The sequence below is a fragment of the Phoenix dactylifera genome, chromosome 4 (genome assembly GCF_051530095.1).
Source record: "Phoenix dactylifera cultivar Ajwa chromosome 4, Ajwa_hap1_PhDact_Kaust_v1.1, whole genome shotgun sequence".
Classification (NCBI taxonomy): domain Eukaryota; kingdom Viridiplantae; phylum Streptophyta; class Magnoliopsida; order Arecales; family Arecaceae; genus Phoenix; species Phoenix dactylifera.
In genome coordinates, this window is record NC_143193.1 from 18,474,623 (window position 1) to 18,488,055 (window position 13,433).

Genomic DNA, 13,433 nt, shown 5'->3' on the forward strand with positions numbered 1-13,433 from the left:
GTTGATGCCGGACCAAATCTGGAGGAAGAGCTTCAGCGGGAATTTAAACCAGAACAGAGAAGAGGGAGAAGAGAAAGAGGAGGAGAAGGAGAAGAGGGAGAAGAGAAGAAGAGAGAAAGAGATTAGGTGGGGAGAAAATTTCTAATTCTGCATTCAACCCTAATCAGCTTACAAGTTCCCTTTAAATAGGGCCTCATAAGAACAATTAAAATAAACCCCTTACATAAAATAATTCCCCACAAATAAGCCCTAAAATGAAAATAAGCCCAGAATAAAATAAACCACAAATAAATCCCTAAACACAAATAAACCCAGAAATAACAATAAGCAAATATGCAAATAAAATGGGGACCTAGCTGATGTCCCCATCACCGGAATTAGAACCTGACATTTTTCCTGTGAATTTGCCCGATACGCCATCTAATTCTAACACCATGAGCAATCACGAAGATAAGCCCATTAGGACTCTCCAAGGCTATCTCCATCCTACACGCACAGCCACACCGTCATGCATTATGTTCCCACCCAATGTCCCACAACAGGATTTTAAACCAGGAATGATACAGTTACTTCCTACCTTTCATGGCTTAGATAATGAAAATCCTTACGTGCACATTAGAGAGTTTGAGGAGGCAGTGGTGACTTTTCATAGTCAACCCGGTACAATAGATGCAATTAAACTTAAGTTTTTTTCCATTTTCTCTGAAAGATAGAGCGAAAAGTTGGTTGTATTCACTGAGACTGCGGTCAATAGGATCTTGGGATGAGATGACACAGGTTTTCTTTAACAAATACTTCCTCCACCATAAGACCAGTGGTTTGAAGAGACAGATTTCAACCTTTGCACAAAAGGATAGTGAGACTTTGTATCAGGTGTGGGAGAGGTTTAAAGACTTGTTGAACTTGTGTCCTCATCACGGCTATGAGAGTTGGCGTTTAGTTAGTTAATTTTATGAGGGACTTACACCTAGAGAGCGCCAATTTGTAGAGATGATGTGTAATGGTGAGTTCTTGCAGAAAGATCCGGATGAGGCCATAGAGTACCTGAATAACCTAGCTGAGAAAGCTCATACTTGGATAGGACCTAGTGCGACTGATAGTACTAGTAGGTCACGACCTACAACTACTCCTTCTAGTGGAGGAATTTACCATCTTAGAGAGGAGGATAATCTCAAGGCCCAGATAGAAATTCTGACCAGGGAGTTAGAGGCCTTAAAAACAAAGGATACAAAGGTTACACATACTGTTTCTCATGTTGAGATCCATGGAACCTATTTTGTATGTGGTGGAGTGGATCACCTAGCTCAGGATTGTCCCACATTTGCTGAAATGAGGGGTGTGTATGAGGAACATTGTAATGCCCTAGGTATGTACAAAAAGCCTTTTACACCCTTTTCAGATACCTATAATCCTGGTTGGAGGAACCATCCTAACTTTAGTTGAAAATCTGACCCGCAACATCCTGCACAACCACAGCTGCGTAGAGCTTATTCTACACCTCCATACCATGCCCCATCTTCTAGGAATCCTTTAGAGGACACATTACATGCTTTTATTGAAGCTCAAAATAAGACAAACCAAAAGTTTGAATCAATGATTACTCAGGTGGTTGAGAAAAATAAAGAGATTAGGAGTAAAGTGTCTAAGTTGATTAGTGCTTTAACCATAAATGAGCGAGGAAAATTTCCATCCCAAGCTCAACCCAATCCCCAAGGTCAGCATATGGCACAAACTTCTAACCCTGATAGGCAAGATCTTAAGGAGGTTAATTCCATAACTACTCGAAGTGGTAAGGTTATAGAAGGGGTTCCCAAGCCTAAGGACACACAAGAGAAGTTGAGTAGTAATGTAGTTGATGTTCCAAGAGAGGAAGAGATAGTGAAGAGTCCTGTTAGAGTGCCCTTTCCTCAAGCTCTCAAGTCTACCTTAAGAGTTATGGACCATAGTGGCGAGATCCTAGAGAACCTAAGTCAAGTGAAAATTAATCTTCCTTTGTTACATGTGATAAAACAGGTTCCAACTTATGCAAAGGTCCTTAAAGATTTGTGCACTGTAAAAAGAAAACATCATGTTAAGAAAACAGCTTTTCTGATGGAACAAGTAAGTGCTTTGATTGAACAGAGAATCCCACCAAAATATAAGGATCCAGGATGCCCCACAATTTCTTGTATTATTGGGAATCATGAGTTTGCACAGGCCTTACTTGATTTGGAAGCTAGTGTCAATCTCATGCCTTATTCTGTTTACTTGCAATTGAGATTAGGAGAGATCAAACCCACCTCTGTGGTCTTACAGTTAGCTGATCGGTCAGTAAAGATAGCAAGGGGGATAGTTGAGGATGTGTTAATTCAAGTTGATAAATTTTACTATCCTGTTGATTTCTTGATTCTAGACACACACTTTGTTGTTATTTCTAAATCAAAAATCCCCATTATTTTAGGTAGACCTTTTCTTGCCACAGCTAATGCTCTTATTAATTGCAGGAATGGGTTGATGAAGTTGTCCTTTGGGCATATGACCCTTGAGGTCAATATCTTCCACATAAGCAAACAACCATAGGAGGACGATGAGTGTCACCAAACTTACCTGATAAACACACTTATGCAAGAGGAAGCCATCACAAAACATGACCCCGATCCTCTTGAATATTTTCTTATTAATTCTGGGTTTGATAGCATATTTGACTCTAATGATGTTACTAATATTTGTGCTGTTTTTGATTCATCTCAAAGATTATGGGACGAGGACATGGCAACCAAGATTTGAGGAGCTGCCCTTGATGCGAGAACAACCGAAGCCATCTACCATTGAAGCCCCAAAAGTTGAGTTAAAGCCACTGCCTAAGGGTTTAAAACATGCATTTCTTGGTCCAGGTGATACCTTTCCTGTAATAATTTCTTTTGACTTAAGTGCATCACAAGGTAAAAAATTACTCACAACTTTGAATGAGCATAAATCTGCACTTGGTTGGACCATGGCCGACATTAAAGGCATCAGCCCTTTAATTTGTTTTCATAGGATTCACTTGGAGGAGGGAGCTAACCCTCGTAGAGACCCCCAACGTAGGCTAAATACTACTATGAAAGAAGTTGTGAAAAATAAAGTCTTAAAACTTTTAGATGCGGGTATTATTTACCCGATTGCCGATAGCAAGTGGGTTAGTCCTACGCAGGTAGTTCCTAAAAAGTCAGGTGTCATAGTAGTGAAGAATGATGTAGGAGAATTAGTCCCTACCAAAGCAGTAACCGGGTGGCGCATGTGCATTGATTATAGAAAGTTAAACGCTGCCACTCACAAAGATCATTTTTCCCTTCCATTCATCGACCAAATCTTAGAGCATGTAGCTGGTCATCCCTTTTATTGTTTTTTAGATGGTTATTCTGGTTATTATCAAATTGAAATTGCTTTAGAGGACCAAGATAAGACCACTTTTACATGTCCCTTTGGAACTTATGCATTTCGTCGTATGCTATTTGGTTTGTGTAATGCTCCAGCTACCTTTCAAAGGTGCATGATGAGTATTTTTAGTGATATGGTTGAGAATTGCATGGAGGTGTTTATGGATGACTTGACTGTTTTTGGTGACTCCTTTGATGTATATTTGTTTAATTTAAAAAGGGTTCTAGCTCGTTGCAAAGAAAAAGGCCTTGTATTGAATTGGGAGAAATGCCATTTTATAGTGCCTTCGGGTATTGTTTTGGGCCATATTGTTTCCTCTAGGGGAATAGAGGTTGATCAATCCAAAATTGAGTTGATCTCTAAGTTGCCCACACCTAAGACTTTGAAGGATGTTAGATTATTCCTTGGTCATGCTGGTTTCTATAGGAGGTTTATCCAGAATTTTTCTGCCATATCTAGACCATTGTGTAACCTTCTAGTTAAGGATACCCCATTTGAGTGGACACAAGAGTGCCAAGAGACATTCCAAACGCTCATTGGGAAGCTCACTTCAGCTCCCATAATGCAGCCACCAGATTGGAGTTTACCTTTTGAAATTATGTGTGATGCAAGTGACTACGCAGTAGGGGCTGTCTTAGGTCAATGGAGAGAGGAAAAGCCCTTTGTCATTTATTATGCTAGTAGGACTTTAAATAGTGCTCAAATGAATTATTCTACTACTGAAAAAGAACTACTAGCTGTAGTATTTGCATTAGATAAATTCCGTGCTTATTTGATTGGCTTGCCTATTATAATTTTTACAGATCATGCAGCCCTTAAGTACCTTTTCGCAAAGAAGGATGCTAAGGCGCGATTAATTAGGTGGATCTTGCTTTTGCAGGAATTTAATCTAACCATCAAGGATAACAAGGGTTTAGAGAATAGGGTGGCTGATCACCTCTCAAGGCTAATATTTGAGGATACTACAGATACACCACCGATTCGTGATGATTTTCCAAATGAACAATTATTTTCTATCACCTCCATGCCGTGGTTTGCATATATTGTCAATTATTTGGTAACAGGTGAGATGCCATCAGAATGGAATGCACAGGATAAGCAGAAGTTCTTAACAGAGGTACGTTCTTTTTATTGGGATGATCCACATCTTTTTAAGTACTGTCCTGACCAAATTATGAGAAGATGTGTCCCAGATGATGAGATAGCAAGTGTCTTAGAATTCTGTCATTCCCAAGCTTGTGGAGGCCATTTCTCTATGAAGAAAACCACTGCAAAAATTTTGCAGTGTGAATTTTATTGGCCATCATTGTTTCGAGACACAAATGTTTACTGTTGTTCTTGTGAGAGATGTCAAAAATTAGGAGCTTTGTCCTGTCGTAATATGATGCCTTTGAATTCAATTTTAGTGATAGAAATTTTTGATTGCTGGGGTATAGATTTTATGGAACCTTTTCCTCCTTCATTTGGTTATCTATATATTATTGTTGCAGTAGATTATGTGTCCAAATGGGTAGAGGCTGCAGCTTGTAGGAACAATGACAATAAGACAGTAATTAAATTTCTAAAGGAAAATGTGTTGTCTCGTTTTGGTACACCACGTGTTATCATTAGTGACCGGGGTACACATTTTTGTAACCGTTCCTTTGAAGCATTGATGAGGAAGTATGGGGTGGTGCATAAGATTTCTACAGCTTACCATCCTCAAACAAGTGGGCAGGTAGAGCTTGCTAATAGAGAGATTAAGCGTATTTTAGAGAAAACGGTTAAACCCGACCGGAAGGATTGGTCATTGCGATTAACTGATGCACTTTAGACATACCGTACAGCTTTCATGACCCCCCTAGGCATGTCACCTTATAGGCTTGTTTTTGGTAAACCTTGCCACCTACCGGTATAGCTAGAACATAGAGCCTATTGGGCTATTAAGAACTTTAAATTTGATTTACCTAAAGCCAGTGAGCTTAGGAAGTTTCAGATGACCGAGTTAGAAGAGTTGCGAAATGAAGCTTATGAAAATTCTAAAATTTACAAGGCTAAGATGAAGGCATTTCATGATAGAAATATCCTTAGAAAAACGTTTGCACCTAATCAACGAGTATACTTATATGATTCTAGGCTTCATAAACACCCTGGTAAATTACGATCTAGGTGGACTGGTCCTTTTGTGGTAAAGCATACATTTGAGAATGAAGCGGTAGAGATAGAAGATCCTAGAGATGGTTGGATGTTTAAGGTAAATGTCCAAAGACTCAAGCTGGTCCTTGAGAAAGAGGCTCCAGTAGAGGAAGATATTCTTCTTATGGACCCCGTCTACGAACAGTGATGCTATGCCCATGTAGGTACGTTTCTCTTTTTTCTTGTTTCTTTTTGTTTTTCTTTATTTTGTCTTTGTTTCCATTTTTGTTTTTGCTTGTTTTGTTTTATTTCGTTTGGTTTCCTTAGTTTAATTTTCAGGTTTGCCAGCTTCCTGTTTTTACCATGGATTTGTGCTCCGCTAATCAGGTGACCTCTATCCTATTTTGTTTTCTATGCTTTTATTTCCATACATTGAGGACAATGTCATGTTTTAGTTGGGGGAGGGCAGCCCATGTGTATGTGTTTTTGCATGAATTTGCTTATAAAAAAATAAATGATTACCGAGTATTTTTGCTGGAGTCAATTTTTCTTAGTCACACTATTAAGACACCCTTTGAATTCTTTTTTTTATGCACGCATCTAAGCCGTGTGGTTTGATGGATGTTCAATGCATACAATTAGAGAACTCTCAAACTTAAGTATTTACGCATTAGTGAGCACTAGAGAGAGAGTTCATCATGTTCAGAGACTTGTGGCATGCATTCATTGATTTTTTTGAATTGGTTGCTCTATTAGGAATTTTTATTACACAGTTTGTGGTATGTTGGTTGATTATACTTAGGAGATGATGAAGGTCAATTTAGGATGAACGTTTGAGCCTTTCAAGCTGACCCATGTTTTATCCATTAGAAGCCATTTTGAGCCCAAAAAAAAGAACCCTTTCCTTTGTAAACCCATATGTCCTTACCCCCGCTCAACATTGGAGTTGAGCCTAAATTATTATATCTTTCCTACCGTTTACTTTCAAGTACATGCTAGGGATGATAAATGTTGGTCCACAAATAATGAAGACAAGAAAGGGGATGTACTGTGGTGGTTTCTCATTGGTGCTGGCAGGTTTGCTGAAATGGACTCCATGATTGCAACCAAAGGTTGTGTTTAAAAAAAAAAAAAAGGAAGAAGAAAAAGAAAAGAAAGAAACAAAGAAACAAATCAACTTCACCAGCAGCTTCAGCTTTCTATTACCATAGGCCTTGAAAATATCTCAGGCTCTAATCTCCATTCTGAAAATGATTCTATTGGTTCCTAAACCGCTTGTCACAAGTTCAAAATGCTAGTATAAAGTTGTTGATGAAATAACCAAGTACCATGGTTGTATAACCCACATGTTTAGCCTAATACAATCCAAATGGCATGACTAGCATGAAAAAAAAGAAAAAAGAAAAAAAAAAAGAGAGGTACAAACGGTTTGAGGAAGTTGTGCTTGATGTTATATCTTGTGAAGACCTCTAGCATGTACTGAAAAATTCTTTTGAATTCTCTTATCCATCCTTTTATTATTTTTATTTTACTTAACTTTAGCCTCATTACAACCTTTTATTATTGACCTTTTTGATCCTAAGTGGGTTTGTGGTAAGAATGGTTGAGTTCCCAATGGTTGGTGATCCTATCATAAGATCAATGCTTGTTTGTTGCTTGTTCATGAACACTTGCCTTCTCATATATTTGTGTGAACACCCTTTCTCAACTCCATAGAGAGACTCCTTACACCAGTCTACTATTGAATATTATACCTATGAGATATGGAGTTGAAGCTTTTGATTAAAATGTTCTCGATGTTGTACGTGTCAGGGTTGGTGGTAAGATGGTTACGGCTTAGAGTACACACACACACGAATTCTGGGAGTTGGTCTTGATGGACTGATTTTGATAGTATTGTTGATCTCTTGCGAGTACTTTGTTTGTTATACTTGAATATTATTGCTTAGCTCATGCAAAAGCTGTCTACACTGGGTTGGATATAGTCCGTTCTTTTTCTTCGCTTAAATTGCTAGCGACTAGCAATAAGCTGGTTGGGAGGTGTGATAGGCGCATGAAAATGTACCTTTTAACACTACCACTTTAGGCTAAATTGTTAAGACTTAAGCATGATTTGGATATTTTTATGATATTTTTCTAATCTGAGCTTTACTTCACAAAGTGTCCAAGTCTTAATTGATTTTGGTGATTTTATTGTAAGAAAGGAGTTAAGGAGATTGAATATCCCATTGCAGTCCAAATGAAATGAAACTTGGTGGGGATGAAGTAGACATGTTGAGGTTTCATATGCATCAAGAATCAGATCAATTGGAGCTCCAGAGAGAAAGTTATGAGGTTGCAAAGTTAGATTTTCCTAAACCGCCAGCCTGGGCCCTGACAAATCAGACCTTTATGTAGTATTTCGATAATTTCGGGAGCTACAGAAGTCCAATTGAGATGATTCAAATTTTGTTGGAAACTAGACTTCTAGTTACTATAAGAACATAAAATTTGAACATCAGATGCGATCTAGAGAGTCTTCCGAACTTCATACTGACGTTGGTGTTCGAGGGTAAAGTCAGAAAAACACATGCAAATGAATCTAAGTCGTGTTTCCTAGGGTTTTTAGCCCCAAAATTATATATATACTTGGAGGAGCACGCCGTTCTGAAAAAAAAAAGGCTGCATTACAAAGAAATCATCAAGAGAAGCCAAAAATTTATGGAGAGCTAATTCTTTGGTGAAGCTAGGGATGAACTCGCTTGGATGATGGTAGTTTTATTTATATTTGATTTATGTAATAGATTCTCATGTTGATACAATTCTTGATTATCATTTCTCATCAATAGATCTTTCTTGTGTTGGGATAATCTTGAACCTATTCTTTTCATAGATTCAACCATGTCTTTTTCTATAGAATTGTTGAGGTGCTTGATTATATCTAGATTTGATTGTTTATCCAGTTAGTGTGATTTTTTGCTGAAATATTGCTATTGGATATATTTTTATCTTTGAATCTGAGTTTAAAAGGATAACAATCCTTGATTTTAAAAGAGGAGAATGATTTTCTAGAATTACCACTAAATATTTTGATTGTAATGCTATATCTTTCGATTAGAGAATCTGATGCTATGATCTCTAATTGAGTTATCTAATGGATCAAATATGAATGGAATTACCTGATTCAAGTGAGAAATTTCCGATGCTTTGCTGCCATTAATTCTGGTCACATCTTTTCACTACTACAATCTAATTGTCAATTTACTTTTAAACATTCACATCACATTTTACTGCTTTGATATTTCTTTTTAGTTTTGTAGTTCCTTTTAGTGTTCCTACCTTCTCCCTGTGGAATCGACACCCCAATATATACTGTAATAGCCGCATTATTCTTTGGGCATAATCAACACCAATAATAATAATAATAATAATAATAATAAACATTGAGGACAATGTCTAATCTAGGTTGGAGGGTATAGGATTCGAATTTTTGAAGAAATTTTTTGCATTTTCAAAATTTTTCGCATTTTCGTATTTTTGAATAAATTTTTCGAAAAAAAAAACCTAATTTCTATGCCTTAGTGCTGACATGATCAACACACGAAGTATATAAAATCTAAAAAAGCCCAATGACTAGTCAGGAGTAAGACAATTTGAGTTCTTTTAAAAGTTCTTTTAGCGAGTTGTAAGATAATTTTTTACTTTGGAATTTCACAACACACATGGCCTACACTTCTAAGGGTTAAATTCAACATTATGTTGTTAAGTCTGGTAGCAACCTTGAGTCCTGATGAATCATACTTATCTAATTCACTTTTATCTCAAAAAAAAAAGAATGAATTTAGTCAGGTACATCGAAAAGGGCTACCTATTGTCAAAGGTCAGTGGGCTTGTGATGATGAACCCGAGCATAGGTCCGTAGGGGAGTCTTGATGCCCAACACCTTATGCCATCTGGTGTGGGAGTTGTTGACTGAATGCTCGCTACACGGAGGAATCATTATAAGAGTAAAAGTGCATAATTTATTTATAGATACAAAATAAATAAATTTAAAAAAAAAAGAAAGAGAAAATAATATTGACCTTGAAAAAGACGATAGCGTGAAAGCCATCGTTGTAAAAATTCAAGTAAAGTGGAATATTACAGATAAAGCCCTTGAGGTATTAAAGAAAACATCCACAACTCTCGAAATCCTGTAAGATAGGATGATTTTGAATCAGCAAATAGGTCTTATCTAACCAATTCTTGGAAACTACTAGCTTTAGCAGTATGTTGGGAAATCTAAAGCCTTAGCTTGTGTATGGTCCAGATATCACCAAGCACCTAAGTATAAATAAGCCTTACAACTCTCTAACAGAAACTTAATGACTTCAACTTAAGTTGCATACTGACCTAGGATTTAGGCTGACTTAGCAATTAAAACTTTGTGTGCTTTCGAAATTCTTGGCACTTATGTATTTGAAATTAGATTTTATAAAATAATAAAATAAATTCTTTTAACAGCAGTTTGTGGGTATCTGAGCCGGAAACCCTCACGAGACAAAACTCGTCCACTAGGACCATCTAGGGATTTAAAGCCTTATAGCATAGGATAAATGCAATCGCGATTCCTGCGAAAGTGAGTTAGTTTTTATTTTGCTTAAGGACTAGCAAAATATAGATTTAGGGGTGTGATAAGTACTAAATAATGTATATATTAATATCTTTCTCATAGCACTTATTATTATTTTAATTCACATATTTTAAATGTAAACATAAAAAATGTGTTTCCCTTCATCATTGCATTTTAATAAATTATTTGGTAATTCGAGTTTGATTTAATTATTTTGGATCGAATTCAACGTATGCAGGTCGGGTCAAACCTATCATCTGACTCATAACCATGAAGCCTGATCACGCTAGAGCACACGTGGCAGCCATCCCGAATGACACATGCCAAAGTACATGGGATTTCAAAAGTAAGAAGAATCATGAACGCCTGGATGGCGGGATTACTTTGCAAACAAACATGCATCCAATCATGATCCAGCATTTCCACTTCTCCGTGATACAACCCATGCATCCCAGCTCGTTTTCTTATCCAGCATCTACAGCCAACTTCATGTTATCTTACACATCCAACAAACATTCCCTTGTTTTGGGATTAATTCCAGCATCTCAGCCACATCCAGCCAACGACGATTATCCCCAAACTTCCGGATCATATATCCCAACGTCCCATGCTCATCTCGAGTGTTCTTCCTCACATCTTGCTCAGACTAACTCCACGGACAAGCCTCCCCTGCTTCCTTCCCGCAACCAATGCTCCACATCACAGCCGTAACCTCCTTCCAAACCAAATCCAGAGCCCGTCCCAGCCTCCCTCCGGATCATGTTCGTTACCAAACTTCATCCCAACTTCATATCATCCTTCCCCAATCCGTGAACGCGATCCAGCACCCCACGTATCTCCCAGCTTCATCCCGTTCATATCTGCATCCCCTGCATCCCAGATCCCATTGAATCAAGCCAACCTCCTTCGGATTCCTTCCATGTCCACAAACAAAGCCATCTCTTCCCCTGTTTTGGAACCACTCCTAGCTATATCCAATGTATCCTTATCCCACGGATTGCATCCCAGCCCGCGGTTCATCTTCATCCCGTTGCGATCCATCTTCCGGACTAATCCCAGCAAACTTCCCATGCCTATCTCCCACGAATAGAACCAAGTCAATCCAACATTCTTTCGGATCACCTCTTTCCAGCCGAGATTCTCTCAGCCTCACACAATCCTTTCCTCCCCTGTTTTAGCTTCAAAACAGAGCCAATCTCCCGTGTCATAGCTTCCAATCCCTCTTCCCAGATTTTACGGAAATAGAACAGAGCAAGGAAACTTGATCTCTAGCATCCATGGATTCCGAACTCCCCATTAGAATCAGATCACGTCCTCCACAGCTCTGCGATTGAGTTTATCTTCCCAGGTTCACGGATCGGTTCCTAGCTCGCATCCAGCCACTTCATCCTCCCAAGCTTCACAGACCAGCAAACTCGGCAACCATCTCCTCTTCATCACGGATCAGCTTCTTCTGGATTCCTCACGTCCGCGGATCACAGCTAGCAACCATTCGCGATTCAAGGCTTCTTCTGCATCATCTCCCAGCATGATTCACCGAATCTAGCTCCTCCCAATCTCCTTGCTATTCCCTGCATCCAAGGATCAATCGGCATCCAGCTTATCTTCTTCGCAACTTTCGGATCGGCTCCAATCTCGTCGTCCAAATCTTCCACGCACGCGTCAGCCGTTCTTCTACCCTTATCTCTTCACTTGGGAAGCTTATCCTCCGCACAATAACAGAGGTTGGGAAGGTTCTAAAAGGGGGAGGAGACGGATCCCATGGTGTCTTTCACAGGCCAAGTTCCCACAAGAATAAAGTGAGAGAGTAGTTTGGGTATTCTGGGAATTACTTTCCACGAAAAAAAAAGAAATGAAGTGATAAGAGGGGAGTCGCCGAAGGAAGAAAAGGAAGAAATGGGAGCCCGCTGCTGTGGCACTGCTGCTGTCGCCCACGACTCCATAAAAGGCTGATCTTCTCTCTAGGGCCGGATGCAGCCCTAACAAAAGGATAAGGGATTTGTATTTATTTTTTTTATTTCTATTCTTGAGGTTGTATGAACTTATTATTTTTAATGGATATCTTCTTTTAACTCATATTTAATTTCTATGATTTTAAGTATGACGTTTATACAACTGTTCTTCATGATCACTAAGTAAATATAAGATAGTCCATGCTTAGGGAAGATGCAGTGTTCTGCCACATTAGTTTAGGGTAGACATTTCATCCCAACTGAAGATGGATTATTCCCAAATTACTTTTGTGAATTTCTATTTAAATGCTTATTAGGCTTGTAGCCAATTTGCATGTTAATCCAAGAATAAATTAAAATACAAATAACCCTTGTTTCGATGTTAATGGTGAATTTCTTACCCTAGGTTTTCCTCAAACTGATATCATTTTAATTGCATTTTTTTATTAAATTCTTTAGTTTAATTTTCTTCGCAAACTCTTTCTTTTAAAAATTTTTATTTTTAAAGAAAAAATAACTGTACCCCAATCCCTGTGGATCGATATCCGTAATCACTATCCTACCAGATACGTGCTATTGCATGGTCTTTAAAGTTGACTATCAGTCGTCCTTACTATGAAATGGCATTTGATCCCATTCTCCTCACAGTACCTTTTGAACTTAGTGCTTGTGTACTCCCCACCATTGTCAGACCTTAAGCACCTCACTGACTGTCCTGTTTTCTTTTCAACTTCAGCCCTCCAGGATTTAAACCGAGCAAACACTTTTGATTTTTTCCTAATCAGATAGACCCATACCTTCCTGGAGAAGTCATCAATGAAGGTCAAAAATTACCTTGCTCCACCTCTAGCTAAAACAGGCGCCGGTCCCCAAACATCCGAGTGAACTAGCTGCAGAACGCCTTTACTCCGCTTGAAACTGTTGGCAAACTTTACCCTATGTTGTTTGCCATAAATGCAAGGCTCAGATATGTCATTTCCTTCCTTTTCTACTACTGGAAGCAGACCTTTCTTGCCGAGTTTCGTGAGCCCCCTGTCGCTCATGTGACCCTTCTGATAGTGCCACAGTTTGTAGACCAACTGCTTCTCTTGTGCTGCCGCCAACACCTCTGCACCATCTATCACCACTGAGCCTTCTATCTCATAGAGATTATTGGCCATCCTTCTGCCCTTCATCACCATCAAGGCCCCCTTGGTGATTCTCAAACAGCCGCTGCCCGGTTGGCTACTAAAAGCACACCCGTGCTTCTCCAAGTAGCCCAATGAAATCAGGTTCTTCTTCAACTCCGGGACATGCTTGACATTGGTCAATGTTCTGATGACTCCATCATACATCCTCAGCTTAATGGTGCCTACCCCAGCAACCTTGCAAGGATG

At 38.8% G+C, this 13,433-nt stretch overlaps 1 non-coding gene and 1 pseudogene across 1 annotated transcript; one reads left to right on the forward strand and one right to left on the reverse strand.

The window, feature by feature from the left end:
• The first annotated feature begins 434 nt into the window (after positions 1-434).
• On the forward strand, positions 435-5,591 carry LOC149753701 (uncharacterized; annotated as a pseudogene).
• On the reverse strand, positions 816-923 carry LOC120104878 (small nucleolar RNA R71). Its single transcript, XR_005507234.3, has one exon. It is a non-coding gene; the product is annotated as a small nucleolar RNA R71 (small nucleolar RNA).
• Positions 5,592-13,433: the final 7,842 nt, after the last annotated feature.